This window comes from Netta rufina (assembly GCF_964035555.1).
Source record: "Netta rufina genome assembly, chromosome: 29".
Classification (NCBI taxonomy): Eukaryota; Metazoa; Chordata; class Aves; order Anseriformes; family Anatidae; genus Netta; species Netta rufina.
The window spans coordinates 275441-296772 of record NC_140153.1 but is presented as its reverse complement, the minus strand read 5'-3'; positions in this window follow the sequence as shown (position 1 = coordinate 296772).

Genomic DNA, 21332 nt, shown 5'->3' with positions numbered 1-21332 from the left:
TTGCCATGGCAACAAAACCAAATAGTTACCATGGCAACAGAAAACCATGGTTGCCATGGTAACAAAACCCCATGGTTCCCATGGCAATACAACACCATGGTTCCCATGGCAACATAAAACCATGGTGCCAAGGCAACACCACCCCATGGTTGCCATGGCACCCCAATTCCATGGTTGCCATGGCAACAGAATCAAATGGTTACCATGGAAACACAACCCCATGCTTACCATGGCAACACAACCCCATGGTTACCATGTCAACACAAACCCATGGTTGCCATGGAAACAGAACCCCTTGGTTTCCATGGCAACAAAACCCCTTGGTTACCATGGCCACAGAAAACCATGGTTTCCATGGAAACACCACCCGAGGGTTGCCGTTGCAACCCAACCCCCTGGTTACCATGACAACCCCACCCCATGGTTGCCATGGAAGCACAACACCATGGTTACCATGGCAACAGAACTCCATTGTTGCTATGGCAACCAAACCCCATGGTTGCCATGGCAACCCAACCCCATGGTTACCATGACAACACAAACCCATGTTTGCCATGGCAACACAACCCCATGATTACCAGGGCAACACAACCCCATGGTTTCCATGGAAGCAAAATCACATGGTTGCCATGGAAACCCAACCCCATGGTTACCATGGCAACACCACCCCACGGTTGCCATGGCAATATAACCCCATGGTTACCCTGCCAACACAACCCCATGGTAACCATGGCAACAGAAACACCATGGTTACCATGGCATCGCCACCCGATGGTTGCCATGGCAACCGAACCTAATGGCTGCCATGGCAACACAACCAAATTGTTACCATGGAAACAAAACCCCATGGTTACAATGGCAACACAACCCCTTGGTTGCCATGGCAACACACCACCATGGTTACCATGGAAACACAATCCCGTGGTTACCATGGCAACACAACCCCTTGGTTGCCATGGCAACACAACACCATGGTTAACATGGCAACACAACCCCATGGTTTCCATGGCAATACAACTCCAACGTTAAAATGGCAACACAACCTCATGGTTACCATGGTAACTCAACAGCATGGTTACCATGGCAACAAATCTCTATGGTTGACATGGCAACACAACCGCATGGTTACCATAGCAACCCAACCGCATGGTTGCCATGGCAACACAACACCAAAGTTGCCATGGCAACACAACCAAATAGTTACCATGGCAATATAACCACATGGTTACTCTGCAAACACAACCCCATGGTTACCATGGCAACAGAAACCATGGTTGCCATGGCCACAGAAAACCATGGTTTCCATGGAAACACCACCCGAGGGTTCCCGTTGCAACCCAACTCCATGGTTACCAGGAACACCCCATCCCATGTTTGCCATGCCAACACAACACCATGGTTACCATGGCAACAGAACTCCATGGTTGCTATGGCAAACAAACACCATGGTTGCCATGGCAACCCAACCCCTTGGTTACCTTAACAACACAAACCCATGTTTGCCATGGAAACACAACCCCATGATTACCAGGGCAACACAACCCTGTGGTTTCCATGGAAGCAAAATCCCATGATTGCCATGGCAACCCCTCCCCATGGTTGCCATGGCAACACAACCGCATGGTTACCATGGCAACACAACCGCATGTTTGCCATGGCAACCCAACCCCATGTTTACCATGGCAACACAACCCCTTAATTGCCATGGCAACACAACACAATGGTTTCCCTCGAAACACAAACCCATGGTTGCCATGGCAACAAAATTCCATGGTTGCCATGGCAACACAACCCCATGGTTACCATGGCAACAGAAAACCATGGTTACCATGGCATCGCCACCCGATGGTTGCCATGGCAACCGAACCGAATGGCTGCCATGGCAACACAACCAAATTGTTACCATGGAAACAAAACCCCATGGTTACAATGGCAACACAACCCCTTGGTTGCCATGGCAACACAACACTATGGTTACCATGGAAACACAATCCCATGGTTGCCATGGTAACAAAACCCCATGGTTACAATGGCAACACAACCCCTTGGTTGCCATGGCAACACAACACCATGGTTACCATGGAAACACAATCCCGTGGTTACCATGGCAACACAACCCCTTGGTTGCCATGGCAACACCACACGATGGTTGCCATGGCAAATCAACCACATGGTGTCCATGGCAAAACAACCAAATAGTTAAAATGGTAACCCAAGCGCATTGTTACCATGGCAACACAACCCCTTGGTTGCCATGGCAACGCAACACCATAGTTACCATGGAAACACAAACCCATGGTTGCCATGGCAAAAAAAAACCATGGTTCCCATGGAAACCGAACCCCATGGTTACCATGGCAACACCACACCATGGTTGCCATTGGAAAACAATACCATGGTTACCATGGCAACAGAAAACCATGGTTGCCTTGGCAACATCACCCGGTGGTTGCCAAGGCAACACAACCCCACGGTAACCATTGCAACACAACCAAAAGGTAACCATGGATATACAACCGCATGGTTACCATGGCAACAAAACACCATGGTTGCCATGGCAACACAACACCGAAGTTGCCATGGCAACACAACCAAATAGTTACCATGGCAATATAACCACATGGTTACTCTGCAAACACAACCCCATGTTTACCATGGCAACAGAAACCATGGTTGCCATGGCATCGCCACTCGATGGTTGCCATGGCAACCCAATAGCATTTTTACCATGGCAACAAAACCCCTTGGTTACCATGGCCACAGAAAACCATGGCTTCCATGGAAACACCACCCGATGGTTCCTGTTGCAACCCAACTCCATGGTTACCATGACAACCCCACCCCATGGTTGCCAGGGCAACACAACCCCATGGTTACCATGGCAATAGAACTCCAAGGTTGCTATGGCAACCAAAACCCATGGTTGCCATGGCAACCCAACCCCAAGGTTACCATAACAACACAAACCCATGTTTGCCATGGCAACACAACCCCATGGTTACCAGGGCAACACAACCCCATGGTTTCCATGGAAGAAAAATCCCGTGGTTGCCATGGCAACCCCACCCCATGGTTACCATGGCAACACCACCCCACGGTTCCCATGGCAACACAACCGCATTGTTACCATGGCAACACAACTGTATGTTTGCCATGGCAACAAAACCCCATGGTTGCCATTGCAACACAACCCCATGGTTACCATGGCAACACCACCCCATGGAAGCCATGGCAACACAACCATATGGTTAACATGGCAAAGAAACGCCATGGTTGCCATGGCAACACAACTTTTTTGGTTACCATGGCAAATCAACCCCATGGTTAACATGGCAACACCACCCAATGTTTGCCATCGCAACACAACCGCATGGTTGCCATGGCAACACAACAGCATTTTTGCCATGGCAACCCAACCCCATGGTTAACAAGACAACACAACCCCTTGGTTGCCATGGCAACACAACCCCATGGTTACCATAGAAACACAAACCCATGGTTGCCATGGCAACAAAATTCCATGGTTGCCATGGCAACACAACCCCATGGTTACCATGGAAACACCACCCCATGGTTGCTATTGGAAAAAAATACCATGGTTACCATGGCAAAAGAAAACCATGGTTGCCTTGGCAACACTACCCCATGGTAACCATTGCAACACAACAAAATGGTAACCATGGAAATACAACCCCATGGTTGCTATGACAACACCACCCCATGTTTGGCATGGCAACACAACCCCATGGTTTCCATGGCAACAAAACCCCATGGTTGCCATGGCAACCATCCCCATGGTTAACATGGCAACACAACCCTATGGTTTCCATGGCAACACAACTCCAGGGTTACAATGGCAACACAACCGCATGGTTACCATGGCAACCCAACAGCATGGTTACCATGGCAACAAAACCCCATGGTTACCATGGTAACACATCCGCATGGTAGCCATTGCAACCCATCCCCATGGCTGCCATGACAGCACAACCCCATGGTTGCCATGGTAACACCACCAAATGGTTACCATGGCAACACAACCGCATGTTTGCCATAGCAACACAACCCCATGGTTGCCATGGCAACCCAACCCCATGGTTGCCATGGCAACACAATTCCAGGGTTAAAATGGCAATACAACCGCATGGTTACAATGGTAACTCAACAGCACGGTTACCATGGCAACAAAACTCCATGGTGGACATGGCAACACAACACCAAAGTTGCCATGGCAACAAAACCAAATAGTTACCATGGCAACAGAAAACCATGGTTGCCATGGTAACAAAACCCCATGGTTCCCATGGCAATACAACACCATGGTTCCCATGGCAACATAAAACCATGGTGCCAAGGCAACACCACCCCATGGTTGCCATGGCAACCCAATTCCATGGTTGCCATGGCAACAGAATCAAATGGTTACCATGGAAACACAACCCCATGCTTACCATGGCAACACAACCCCATGGTTACCATGTCAACACAAACCCATGGTTGCCATGGAAACAGAACCCCTTGGTTTCCATGGCAACAAAACCCCTTGGTTACCATGGCCACAGAAAACCATGGTTTCCATGGAAACACCACCCGAGGGTTGCCGTTGCAACCCAACCCCCTGGTTACCATGACAACCCCACCCCATGGTTGCCATGGAAACACAACACCATGGTTACCATGGCAACAGAACTCCATTGTTGCTATGGCAACCAAACCCCATGGTTGCCATGACAACACAAACCCATGTTTGCCATGGCAACACAACCCCATGATTACCAGGGCAGCACAACCCCATGGTTTCCATGGAAGCAAAATCACATGGTTGCCATGGAAACCCAACCCCATGGGTACCATGGCAACACCACCCCACGGTTGCCATGGCAATATAACCCCATGGTTACCCTGCCAACACAACCCCATGGTTACCATGGCAACAGAAACACCATGGTTACCATGGCATCGCCACCCGATGGTTGCCATGGCAACCGAACCTAATGGCTGCCATGGCAACACAACCAAATTGTTACCATGGAAACAAAACCCCATGGTTACAATGGCAACACAACCCCTTGGTTGCCATGGCAACACAACACCATGGTTACCATGGAAACACAATCCCGTGGTTACCATGGCAACACAACCCCTTGGTTGCCATGGCAACACCACACGATGGTTGCCATGGCAAATCAACCACATGGTGTCCATGGCAAAACAACCAAATAGTTAAAATGGTAACCCAAGCGCATTGTTACCATGGCAACACAACCCCTTGGTTGCCATGGCAACGCAACACCATAGTTACCATGGAAACACAAACCCATGGTTGCCATGGCAAAAAAAAACCATGGTTCCCATGGAAACCGAACCCCATGGTTACCATGGCAACACCACACCATGGTTGCCATTGGAAAACAATACCATGGTTACCATGGCAACAGAAAACCATGGTTGCCTTGGCAACATCACCCGGTGGTTGCCAAGGCAACACAACCCCACGGTAACCATTGCAACACAACCAAAAGGTAACCATGGAAATACAACCCAATGGTTACCATGGCAACAAAACACCATGGTTGCCATGGCAAACCAACCCCATGGTTACCATGGCAACACAACCCCATGGTTACCATGGCAACACAACCCCTTGGTTGCCATGTAAACACAACCCCATGGTTACCATCGCAACACAACCCCATGGTTTCAGTAGCAACAAAACCCCATGGTTCCCAAGGCAACCGAACCCCATGGTTACCATGGCAACACAACCCCTTGGTTGCCATGGCAACACAACACCATGGTTAACATGGCAACACAACCCCATGGTTCCCGTGGCAACAAAATTCCATGGTTGACATGGCAACACAACCGCATGGTTACCATAGCAACCCAACCGCATGGTTGCCATGGCAACACAACACCAAAGTTGCCATGGCAACACAACCAAATAGTTACCATGGCAATATAACCACATAGTTACTCTGGAAACACAACCCCATGGTTACCATGGCAACAGAAGCCATGGTTGCCATGGCATCGCCACTCGATGGTTGCCATGGCAACCCAACCCCATAGTTACCATGGCAACAAAACCCCTTGGTTACCATGGCCACAGAAAACCATGGTTTCCATGGAAACACCACCCGAGGGTTCCCGTTGCAACCCAACTCCATGGTTACCATGACAACCCCACCCCATGGTTGCCATGGCAACACAACACCATGGTTACCATGGCAACACAAACCCATGTTTGCCATGGCAACACAACCCCATGGTTACCAGGGCAACACAACCGCATGGTTTCCATGGAAGCAAAATCCCATGGTTGCCATGGCAACCCCACCCCATGGTTACCATAACAACACAAACCCATGTTTGCCATGGCAACACAACCCCATGGTTACCAGGGCAACACAACCCCATGGTTTCCATGGAAGTAAAATCCCATGGTTGCCATGGCAACCCCACCCCATGGTTAACATGGCAACACCACCCCACGGTTCCCATGGCAACACAACCGCATTGCTACCATGGCAACACAACTGTATGTTTGCCATGGCAACAAAACCCCATGGTTGCCATTGCAACACAACCCCATGGTTACCATGGGGACACCACCCCATGGAAGCCATGGCAACACAACCAAATTTTTACCATGGTAACACAACCGCATGTTTGCCATAGCAACCCAACCCCATGGTTTCCATGGCAACAAAACCCCATGGTTGCCATGGCAACCATCCCCATGGTTAACATGGCAACACAACCCTATGGTTTCCATGGCAACACAACTCCAGGGTTACAATGGCAACACAACCGCATGGTTACCATGGCAACCCAACAGCATGATTACCATGGCAACAAAACTCCATGGTTACCATGGTAACACATCCGCATGGTAGCCATTGCAACCCATCCCCATGGCTGCCATGACAGCACAACCCCATGGTTGCCATGGTAACACCACCAAATGGTTACCATGGCAACACAACCGCATGTTTGCCATGGCAACACAATTCCAGGGTTAAAATGGCAATACAACCGCATGGTTACAATGGTAACTCAACAGCACGGTTACCATGGCAACAAAACTCCATGGTGGACATGGCAACACAACACCAAAGTTGCCATGGCAACAAAACCAAATAGTTATCATGGCAACAGAAAACCATGGTTGCCATGGTAACAAAACCCCATGGTTCCCATGGCAATACAACACCATGGTTCCCATGGCAACATAAAACCATGGTGCCAAGGCAACACCACCCCATGGTTGCCATGGCAACCCAATTCCATGGTTGCCATGGCAACAGAATCAAATGGTTACCATGGAAACACAACCCCATGCTTACCATGGCAACACAACCCCATGGTTACCATGTCAACACAAACCCATGGTTGCCATGGAAACAGAACCCCTTGGTTTCCATGGCAACAAAACCCCTTGGTTACCATGGCCACAGAAAACCATGGTTTCAATGGAAACACCACCCGAGGGTTGCCGTTGCAACCCAACCCCCTGGTTACCATGACAACCCCACCCCATGGTTGCCATGGAAACACAACACCATGGTTACCATGGCAACAGAACTCCATTGTTGCTATGGCAACCAAACCCCATGGTTGCCATGGCAACCCAACCCCATGGTTACCATGACAACACAAACCCATGTTTGCCATGGCAACACAACCCCATGATTACCAGGGCAACACAACCCCATGGTTTCCATGGAAGCAAAATCACATGGTTGCCATGGAAACCCAACCCCATGGGTACCATGGCAACACCACCCCACGGTTGCCATGGCAATATAACCCCATGGTTACCCTGCCAACACAACCCCATGGTTACCATGGCAACAGAAACACCATGGTTACCATGGCATCGCCACCCGATGGTTGCCATGGCAACCGAACCTAATGGCTGCCATGGCAACACAACCAAATTGTTACCATGGAAACAAAACCCCATGGTTACAATGGCAACACAACCCCTTGGTTGCCATGGCAACACAACACCATGGTTACCATGGAAACACAATCCCGTGGTTACCATGGCAACACAACCCCTTGGTTGCCATGGCAACACCACACGATGGTTGCCATGGCAAATCAACCACATGGTGTCCATGGCAAAACAACCAAATAGTTAAAATGGTAACCCAAGCGCATTGTTACCATGGCAACACAACCCCTTGGTTGCCATGGCAACGCAACACCATAGTTACCATGGAAACACAAACCCATGGTTGCCATGGCAAAAAAAAACCATGGTTCCCATGGAAACCGAACCCCATGGTTACCATGGCAACACCACACCATGGTTGCCATTGGAAAACAATACCATGGCTACCATGGCAACAGAAAACCATGGTTGCCTTGGCAACATCACCCGGTGGTTGCCAAGGCAACACAACCCCACGGTAACCATTGCAACAAAACCAAAAGGTAACCATGGAAATACAACCGCATGGTTACCATGGCAACAAAACACCATGGTTGCCGTGACAGCACAACATCATGTTTACCATGGCAACGCAACCCCATTGTTGCCATGGCAAACCAACCCCATGGTTACCATGGCAACACAACCCCTTGGTTGCCATGGCAACACAACACCATGGTTACCATGGCAACACAACCCCTTGGTTGCCATGGCAACACAACACCATGGTTAACATGGCAACACAACCCCATGGTTTCCATGGCAACACAACTCCAACGTTAAAATGGCAACACAACCGCATGGTTACCATGGCAACGAAACTCCATGGTTGACATGGCAACACAACCGCATGGTTACCATAGCAACCCAACCGCATGGTTGCCATGGCAACACAACACCAAAGTTGCCATGGCAACACAACCAAATAGTTACCATGGCAATATAACCACATGGTTACTCTGCAAACACAACCCCATGGTTACCATGGCAACAGAAACCATGGTTGCCATGGCATCGCCACTCGATGGTTGCCATGGCAACCCAACCCCATAGTTACCATGGCAACAAAACCCCTTGGTTACCATGGCCACAGAAAACCATGGCTTCCATGGAAACACCACCCGATGGTTACCGTTGCAACCCAACTCCATGGTTACCATGACAACCCCACCCCATGGTTGCCATGGCAACACAACACCATGGTTACCATGGCAACACAAACCCATGTTTGCCATGGCAACACAACCCCATGGTTACCAGGGCAACACAACCGCATGGTTTCCATGGAAGCAAAATCCCATGGTTGCCATGGCAACCCCACACCATGGTTACCATAACAACACAAACCCATGTTTGCCATGGCAACACAACCCCATGGTTACCAGGGCAACACAACCGCATGGTTTCCATGGAAGCAAAATCCCATGGTTGCCATGGCAACCCCACCCCATGGTTACCATAACAACACAAACCCATGTTTGCCATGGCAACACAACCCCATGGTTACCAGGGCAACACAACCCCATGGTTTCCATGGAAGTAAAATCCCATGGTTGCCATGGCAACCCCACCCCATGGTTAACATGGCAACACCACCCCACGGTTCCCATGGCAACACAACCGCATTGTTACCATGGTAACACAACTGTATGTTTGCCATGGCAACAAAACCCCATGGTTGCCATTGCAACACAACCCCATGGTTACCATGGCAACACCACCCCATGGAAGCCATGGCAACACAACCATATGGTTAACATGGCAAAGAAACGCCATGGTTGCCATGGCAACACAACTTTTTTGGTTACCATGGCAAATCAACCCCATGGTTAACATGGCAACACCACCCAATGTTTGCCATCGCAACACAACCGCATGGTTGCCATGGCAACACAACAGCATTTTTGCCATGGCAACCCAACCCCATGGTTAACAAGACAACACAACCCCTTGGTTGCCATGGCAACGCAACACAATGGTTACCATAGAAACACAAACCCATGGTTGCCATGGCAACAAAATTCCATGGTTGCCATGGCAACACAACCCCATGGTTACCATGGCAACACCACCCCATGGTTGCTATTGGAAAAAAATACCATGGTTACCATGGCAAAAGAAAACCATGGTTGCCTTGGCAACAGTACCCCATGGTAACCATTGCAACACAACAAAATGGTAACCATGGAAATACAACCCCATGGTTGCCATGACAACACCACCCCATGTTTGCCATGGCAACACAACCAAATTTTTACCATGGTAACACAACCGCATGTTTGCCATAGCAACCCAACCCCATGGTTTCCATGGCAACAAAACCCCATGGTTGCCATGGCAACCATCCCCATGGTTAACATGGCAACACAACCCTATGGTTTCCATGGCAACACAACTCCAGGGTTACAATGGCAACACAACCGCATGGTTACCATGGCAACCCAACAGCATGATTACCATGGCAACAAAACTCCATGGTTACCATGGTAACACAGCCGCATGGTAGCCATTGCAACCCATCCTCATGGCTGCCATGACAGCACAACCCCATGGTTGCCATGGTAACACCACCAAATGGTTACCATGGCAACACAACCGCATGTTTGCCATAGCAACACAACCCCATGGTTGCCATGGCAACCCAACCCCATGGTTGCCATGGCAACACAATTCCAGGGTTAAAATGGCAATACAACCGCATGGTTACAATGGTAACTCAACAGCACGGTTACCATGGCAACAAAACTCCATGGTGGACATGGCAACACAACACCAAAGTTGCCATGGCAACAAAACCAAATAGTTACCATGACAACAGAAAACCATGGTTGCCATGGTAACAAAACCCCATGGTTCCCATGGCAATACAACACCATGGTTCCCATGGCAACATAAAACCATGGTGCCAAGGCAACACCACCCCATGGTTGCCATGGCAACCCAATTCCATGGTTGCCATGGCAACAGAATCAAATGGTTACCATGGAAACACAACCCCATGCTTACCATGGCAACACAACCCCATGGTTACCATGTCAACACAAACCCATTGTTGCCATGGAAACAGAACCCCTTGGTTTCCATGGCAACAAAACCCCTTGGTTACCATGGCCACAGAAAACCATGGTTTCCATGGAAACACCACCCGAGGGTTGCCGTTGCAACCCAACCCCCTGGTTACCATGACAACCCCACCCCATGGTTGCCATGGAAACACAACACCATGGTTACCATGGCAACAGAACTCCATTGTTGCTATGGCAACCAAACCCCATGGTTGCCATGACAACACAAACCCATGTTTGCCATGGCAACACAACCCCATGATTACCAGGGCAGCACAACCCCATGGTTTCCATGGAAGCAAAATCACATGGTTGCCATGGAAACCCAACCCCATGGGTACCATGGCAACACCACCCCACGGTTGCCATGGCAATATAACCCCATGGTTACCCTGCCAACACAACCCCATGGTTACCATGGCAACAGAAACACCATGGTTACCATGGCATCGCCACCCGATGGTTGCCATGGCAACCGAACCTAATGGCTGCCATGGCAACACAACCAAATTGTTACCATGGAAACAAAACCCCATGGTTACAATGGCAACACAACCCCTTGGTTGCCATGGCAACACAACACCATGGTTACCATGGAAACACAATCCCGTGGTTACCATGGCAACACAACCCCTTGGTTGCCATGGCAACACCACACGATGGTTGCCATGGCAAATCAACCACATGGTGTCCATGGCAAAACAACCAAATAGTTAAAATGGTAACCCAAGCGCATTGTTACCATGGCAACACAACCCCTTGGTTGCCATGGCAACGCAACACCATAGTTACCATGGAAACACAAACCCATGGTTGCCATGGCAAAAAAAAACCATGGTTCCCATGGAAACCGAACCCCATGGTTACCATGGCAACACCACACCATGGTTGCCATTGGAAAACAATACCATGGTTACCATGGCAACAGAAAACCATGGTTGCCTTGGCAACATCACCCGGTGGTTGCCAAGGCAACACAACCCCACGGTAACCATTGCAACACAACCAAAAGGTAACCATGGAAATACAACCCAATAGTTACCATGGCAACAAAACACCATGGTTGCCATGGCAAACCAACCCCATGGTTACCATGGCAACACAACCCCATGGTTACCATGGCAACTCAACCCCTTGGTTGCCATGTAAACACAACCCCATGGTTACCATCGCAACACAACCCCATGGTTTCAGTAGCAACAAAACCCCATGGTTCTCAAGGCAACCGAACCCCATGGTTACCATGGCAACACAACCCCTTGGTTGCCATGGCAACACAACACCATGGTTAACATGGCAACACAACCCCATGGTTCCCGTGGCAACAAAATTCCATGGTTGACATGGCAACACAACCGCATGGTTACCATAGCAACCCAACCGCATGGTTGCCATGGCAACACAACACCAAAGTTGCCATGGCAACACAACCAAATAGTTACCATGGCAATATAACCACATAGTTACTCTGGAAACACAACCCCATGGTTACCATGGCAACAGAAGCCATGGTTGCCATGGCATCGCCACTCGATGGTTGCCATGGCAACCCAACCCCATAGTTACCATGGCAACAAAACCCCTTGGTTACCATGGCCACAGAAAACCATGGTTTCCATGGAAACACCACCCGAGGGTTCCCGTTGCAACCCAACTCCATGGTTACCATGACAACCCCACCCCATGGTTGCCATGGCAACACAACACCATGGTTACCATGGCAACACAAACCCATGTTTGCCATGGCAACACAACCCCATGGTTACCAGGGCAACACAACCCCATGGTTTCCATGGAAGCAAAATCCCATGTTTGCCATGGCAACCCCACCCCATGGTTACCATAACAACACAAACCCATGTTTGCCATGGCAACACAACCCCATGGTTACCAGGGCAACACAACCCCATGGTTTCCATGGAAGTAAAATCCCATGGTTGCCATGGCAACCCCACCCCATGGTTAACATGGCAACACCACCCCACGGTTCCCATGGCAACACAACCGCATTGCTACCATGGCAACACAACTGTATGTTTGCCATGGCAACAAAACCCCATGGTTGCCATTGCAACACAACCCCATGGTTACCATGGCAACACCACCCCATGGAAGCCATGGCAACACAACCATATGGTTAACATGGCAAAGAAACGCCATGGTTGCCATGGCAACACAACTTTTTTGGTTACCATGGCAAATCAACCCCATGGTTAACATGGCAACACCACCCAATGTTTGCCATCGCAACACAACCGCATGGTTGCCATGGCAACACAACAGCATTTTTGCCATGGCAACCCAACCCCATGGTTAACAAGACAACACAACCCCTTGGTTGCCATGGCAAAACAACACAATGGTTACCATAGAAACACAAACCCATGGTTGCCATGGCAACAAAATTCCATGGTTGCCATGGCAACACAACCCCATGGTTACCATGGCAACACCACCCCATGGTTGCTATTGGAAAAAAATACCATGGTTACCATGGCAAAAGAAAACCATGGTTGCCTTGGCAACAGTACCCCATGGTAACCATTGCAACACAACAAAATGGTAACCATGGAAATACAACCCCATGGTTGCCATGACAACACCACCCCATGTTTGCCATGGCAACACAACCAAATTTTTACCATGGTAACACAACCGCATGTTTGCCATAGCAACCCAACCCCATGGTTTCCATGGCAACAAAACCCCATGGTTGCCATGGCAACCATCCCCATGGTTAACATGGCAACACAACCCTATGGTTTCCATGGCAACACAACTCCAGGGTTACAATGGCAACACAACCGCATGGTTACCATGGCAACCCAACAGCATGATTACCATGGCAACAAAACTCCATGGTTACCATGGTAACACATCCGCATGGTAGCCATTGCAACCCATCCTCATGGCTGCCATGACAGCACAACCCCATGGTTGCCATGGTAACACCACCAAATGGTTACCATGGCAACACAACCGCATGTTTGCCATGGCAACACAATTCCAGGGTTAAAATGGCAATACAACCGCATGGTTACAATGGTAACTCAACAGCACGGTTACCATGGCAACAAAACTCCATGGTGGACATGGCAACACAACACCAAAGTTGCCATGGCAACAAAACCAAATAGTTACCATGGCAACAGAAAACCATGGTTGCCATGGTAACAAAACCCCATGGTTCCCATGGCAATACAACACCATGGTTCCCATGGCAACATAAAACCATGGTGCCAAGGCAACACCACCCCATGGTTGCCATGGCAACCCAATTCCATGGTTGCCATGGCAACAGAATCAAATGGTTACCATGGAAACACAACCCCATGCTTACCATGGCAACACAACCCCATGGTTACCATGTCAACACAAACCCATGGTTGCCATGGAAACAGAACCCCTTGGTTTCCATGGCAACAAAACCCCTTGGTTACCATGGCCACAGAAAACCATGGTTTCAATGGAAACACCACCCGAGGGTTGCCGTTGCAACCCAACCCCCTGGTTACCATGACAACCCCACCCCATGGTTGCCATGGAAACACAACACCATGGTTACCATGGCAACAGAACTCCATTGTTGCTATGGCAACCAAACCCCATGGTTGCCATGGCAACCCAACCCCATGGTTACCATGACAACACAAACCCATGTTTGCCATGGCAACACAACCCCATGATTACCAGGGCAACACAACCCCATGGTTTCCATGGAAGCAAAATCACATGGTTGCCATGGAAACCCAACCCCATGGTTACCATGGCAACCCAACCCCACGGTTGCCATGGCAATATAACCCCATGGTTACCCTGCCAACACAACCCCATGGTTACCATGGCAACAGAAACACCATGGTTACCATGGCATCGCCACCCGATGGTTGCCATGGCAACCGAACCTAATGGCTGCCATGGCAACACAACCAAATTGTTACCATGGAAACAAAACCCCATGGTTACAATGGCAACACAACCCCTTGGTTGCCATGGCAACACAACACCATGGTTACCATGGAAACACAATCCCGTGGTTACCATGGCAACACAACCCCTTGGTTGCCATGGCAACACCACACGATGGTTGCCATGGCAAATCAACCACATGGTGTCCATGGCAAAACAACCAAATAGTTAAAATGGTAACCCAAGCGCATTGTTACCATGGCAACACAACCCCTTGGTTGCCATGGCAACGCAACACCATAGTTACCATGGAAACACAAACCCATGGTTGCCATGGCAAAAAAAAACCATGGTTCCCATGGAAACCGAACCCCATGGTTACCATGGCAACACCACACCATGGTTGCCATTGGAAAACAATACCATGGCTACCATGGCAACAGAAAACCATGGTTGCCTTGGCAACATCACCCGGTGGTTGCCAAGGCAACACAACCCCACGGTAACCATTGCAACAAAACCAAAAGGTAACCATGGAAATACAACCGCATGGTTACCATGGCAACAAAACACCATGGTTGCCGTGACAGCACAACATCATGTTTACCATGGCAACGCAACCCCATTGTTGCCATGGCAAACCAACCCCATGGTTACCATGGCAACACAACCCCTTGGTTGCCATGGCAACACAACACCATGGTTACCATGGCAACACAACCCCTTGGTTGCCATGGCAACACAACACCATGGTTAACATGGCAACACAACCCCATGGTTTCCATGGCAACACAACTCCAACGTTAAAATGGCAACACAACCGCATGGTTACCATGGCAACGAAACTCCATGGTTGACATGGCAACACAACCGCATGGTTACCATAGCAACCCAACCGCATGGTTGCCATGGCAACACAACACCAAAGTTGCCATGGCAACACAACCAAATAGTTACCATGGCAATATAACCACATGGTTACTCTGCAAACACAACCCCATGGTTACCATGGCAACAGAAACCATGGTTGCCATGGCATCGCCACTCGATGGTTGCCATGGCAACCCAACCCCATAGTTACCATGGCAACAAAACCCCTTGGTTACCATGGCCACAGAAAACCATGGCTTCCATGGAAACACCACCCGATGGTTCCCGTTGCAACCCAACTCCATGGTTACCATGACAACCCCACCCCATGGTTGCCATGGCAACACAACACCATGGTTACCATGGCAACACAAACCCATGTTTGCCATGGCAACACAACCCCATGGTTACCAGGGCAACACAACCGCATGGTTTCCATGGAAGCAAAATCCCATGGTTGCCATGGCAACACCACCCCATGGTTACCATAACAACACAAACCCATGTTTGCCATGGCAACACAACCCCATGGTTACCAGGGCAACACAACCGCATGGTTTCCATGGAAGCAAAATCCCATGGTTGCCATGGCAACCCCACCCCATGGTTACCATAACAACACAAACCCATGTTTGCCATGGCAACACAACCCCATGGTTACCAGGGCAACACAACCCCATGGTTTCCATGGAAGTAAAATCCCATGGTTGCCATGGCAACCCCACCCCATGGTTAACATGGCAACACCACCCCACGGTTCCCATGGCAACACAACCGCATTGTTACCATGGTAACACAACTGTATGTTTGCCATGGCAACAAAACCCCATGGTTGCCATTGCAACACAACCCCATGGTTACCATGGCAACACCACCCCATGGAAGCCATGGCAACACAACCATATGGTTAACATGGCAAAGAAACGCCATGGTTGCCATGGCAACACAACTTTTTTGGTTACCATGGCAAATCAACCCCATGGTTAACATGGCAACACCACCCAATGTTTGCCATCGCAACACAACCGCATGGTTGCCATGGCAACACAACAGCATTTTTGCCATGGCAACCCAACCCCATGGTTAACAAGACAACACAACCCCTTGGTTGCCATGGCAAAACAACACAATGGTTACCATAGAAACACAAACCCATGGTTGCCATGGCAACAAAATTCCATGGTTGCCATGGCAACACAACCCCATGGTTACCATGGCAACACCACCCCATGGTTGCTATTGGAAAAAAATACCATGGTTACCATGGCAAAAGAAAACCATGGTTGCCTTGGCAACAGTACCCCATGGTAACCATTGCAACACAACAAAATGGTAACCATGGAAATACAACCCCATGGTTGCCATGACAACACCACCCCATGTTTGCCATGGCAACACAACCAAATTTTTACCATGGTAACACAACCGCATGTTTGCCATAGCAACCCAACCCCATGGTTTCCATGGCAACAAAACCCCATGGTTGCCATGGCAACCATCCCCATGGTTAACATGGCAACACAACCCTATGGTTTCCATGGCAACACAACTCCAGGGTTACAATGGCAACACAACCGCATGGTTACCATGGCAACCCAACAGCATGATTACCATGGCAACAAAACTCCATGGTTACCATGGTAACACATCCGCATGGTAGCCATTGCAACCCATCCTCATGGCTGCCATGACAGCACAACCCCATGGTTGCCATGGTAACACCACCAAATGGTTACCATGGCAACACAACCGCATGTTTGCCATGGCAACACAATTCCAGGGTTAAAATGGCAATACAACCGCATGGTTACAATGGTAACTCAACAGCACGGTTACCATGGCAACAAAACTCCATGGTGGACATGGCAACACAACACCAAAGTTGCCATGGCAACAAAACCAAATAGTTACCATGGCAACAGAAAACCATGGTTGCCATGGTAACAAAACCCCATGGTTCCCATGGCAATACAACACCATGGTTCCCATGGCAACATAAAACCATGGTGCCAAGGCAACACCACCCCATGGTTGCCATGGCAACCCAATTCCATGGTTGCCATGGCAACAGAATCAAATGGTTACCATGGAAACACAACCCCATGCTTACCATGGCAACACAACCCCATGGTTACCATGTCAACACAAACCCATGGTTGCCATGGAAACAGAACCCCTTGGTTTCCATGGCAACAAAACCCCTTGGTTACCATGGCCACAGAAAACCATGGTTTCAATGGAAACACCACCCGAGGGTTGCCGTTGCAACCCAACCCCCTGGTTACCATGACAACCCCACCCCATGGTTGCCATGGAAACACAACACCATGGTTACCATGGCAACAGAACTCCATTGTTGCTATGGCAACCAAACCCCATGGTTGCCATGGCAACCCAACCCCATGGTTACCATGACAACACAAACCCATGTTTGCCATGGCAACACAACCCCATGATTACCAGGGCAACACAACCCCATGGTTTCCATGGAAGCAAAATCACATGGTTGCCATGGAAACCCAACCCCATGGTTACCATGGCAACACCACCCCACGGTTGCCATGGCAATATAACCCCATGGTTACCCTGCCAACACAACCCCATGGTTACCATGGCAACAGAAACACCATGGTTACCATGGCATCGCCACCCGATGGTTGCCATGGCAACCGAACCTAATGGCTGCCATGGCAACACAACCAAATTGTTACCATGGAAACAAAACCCCATGGTTACAATGGCAACACAACCCCTTGGTTGCCATGGCAACACAACACCATGGTTACCATGGAAACACAATCCCGTGGTTACCATGGCAACACAACCCCTTGGTTGCCATGGCAACACCACACGATGGTTGCCATGGCAAATCAACCACATGGTGTCCATGGCAAAACAACCAAATAGTTAAAATGGTAACCCAAGCGCATTGTTACCATGGCAACACAACCCCTTGGTTGCCATGGCAACGCAACACCATAGTTACCATGGAAACACAAACCCATGGTTGCCATGGCAAAAAAAAAACATGGTTCCCATGGAAACCGAACCCCATGGTTACCATGGCAACACCACACCATGGTTGCCATTGGAAAACAATACCATGGCTACCATGGCAACAGAAAACCATGGTTGCCTTGGCAACATCACCCGGTGGTTGCCAAGGCAACACAACCCCACGGTAACCATTGCAACAAAACCAAAAGGTAACCATGGAAATACAACCGCATGGTTACCATGGCAACAAAACACCATGGTTGCCGTGACAGCACAACATCATGTTTACCATGGCAACGCAACCCCATTGTTGCCATGGCAAACCAACCCCATGGTTACCATGGCAACACAACCCCTTGGTTGCCATGGCAACACAACACCATGGTTACCATGGCAACACAACCCCTTGGTTGCCATGGCAACACAACACCATGGTTAACATGGCAACACAACCCCATGGTTTCCATGGCAACACAACTCCAACGTTAAAATGGCAACACAACCGCATGGTTACCGTGGCAACAAAACTCCATGGTTGACATAGCAACACAACCGCATGGTTACCATAGCAACCCAACCGCATGGTTGCCATGGCAACACAACACCAAAGTTGCCATGGCAACACAACCAAATAGTTACCATGGCAATATAACCACATGGTTACTCTGCAAACACAACCCCATGTTTACCATGGCAACAGAAACCATGGTTGCCATGGCATCGCCACTCGATGGTTGCCATGGCAACCCAACCCCATAGTTACCATGGCAACAAAACCCCTTGGTTACCATGGCCACAGAAAACCATGGCTTCCATGGAAACACCACCCGATGGTTCCCGTTGCAACCCAACTCCATGGTTACCATGACAACACCACCCCATGGCTGCCAGGGAAACACAACCCCATGGTTACCATGGCAACAGAACTCCATGGTTGCTATGGCAACCAAAACCCATGGTTGCCATGGCAACCCAACCCCAAGGTTACCATAACAACACAAACCCATGTTTGCCATGGCAACACAACCCCATGGTTACCAGGGCAACACAACCCCATGGTTTCCATGGAAGCAAAATCCCATGGTTGCCATGGCAACCCCACCCCATGGTTACCATGGCAACACCACCCCACGGTTGCCATGGCAACACAACCGCATTGTTACCATGGTAACACAACTGTATGTTTGCCATGGCAACAAAACCCCATGGTTGCCATTGCAACACAACCCCATGGTTACCATGGCAACACCACCGCATGGAAGCCATGGCAACACAACCATATGGTTAACATGGCAAAAAAACGCCATGGTTGCCATGGCAACACAACTTTTTTGGTTACCATGGCAAATCAACCCCATGGTTAACATGGCAACACCACCCAATGTTTGCCATCGCAACACAACCGCATGGTTGCCATGGCAACACAACCCCATGGTTACCATAGAAACACAAACCCATGGTTGCTATGGCAACAAAATTCCATGGTTGCCATGGCAACACAACCCCATGGTTACCATGGCAACACAACCCCATGGTTGCTATTGGAAAAAAATACCATGGTTACCATGGCAAAAGAAAACCATGGTTGCCTTGGCAACACCACCCGGTGGTTGCCATGGCAACACTACCCCATGGTAACCATTGCAACACAACAAAATGGTAACCATGGAAATACAACCCCATGGTTGCCATGACAACACCACCCCATGTTTGCCATGGCAACACAACCAAATTTTTACCATGGTAACACAACCGCATGTTTGCCATAGCAACCCAACCCCATGGTTTCCATGGCAACACAACTCCAAGGTTACAATGGCAACACAACCGCATGGTTACCATGGCAACCCAACAGCATGATTACCATGGCAACAAAACTCCATGGTTACCATGGTAACACATCCGCATTGTAGCCATTGCAACCCATCCCCATGGCTGCCATGACAGCACAACCCCATGGTTGCCATGGTAACACCACCAAATGGTTACCATGGCAACACAACCGCATGTTTGCCATGGCAACCCAACCCCATGGTTGCCATGGCAACACAATTCCAGGGTTAAAATGGCAATACAACCGCATGGTTACAATGGTAACTCAACAGCACGGTTACAATGGTAACTCAACAGCACGGTTACCATGCCAACAAAACCCCTTGGTTACCATGGCCACAGAAAACCATGGTTTCCATGGAAACACCACCCGAGGGTTCCCGTTGCAACCCAACTCCATGGTTACCATGACAACCCCACCCCATGGTTCCCATGGCAATACAACACCATGGTTACCATGGCAACAGAACTCCATGGTTGCTATGGCAACCAAAACCCATGGTTGCCATGGCAACCCAACCCCATGGCTACCATAACAACACAAACCCATGTTTGCCATGGAAACACAACCCCATGGTTACCAGGGCAACACAACCCTTTGGTTGCCATGGAAGCAAAACCCCATGATTGCCATGGCAACCCCACCCCATGGTTGCCATGGCAACACCACCCCACGGTTGCCATGGCAACACAACCGCATGGTTGCCATGGCAACC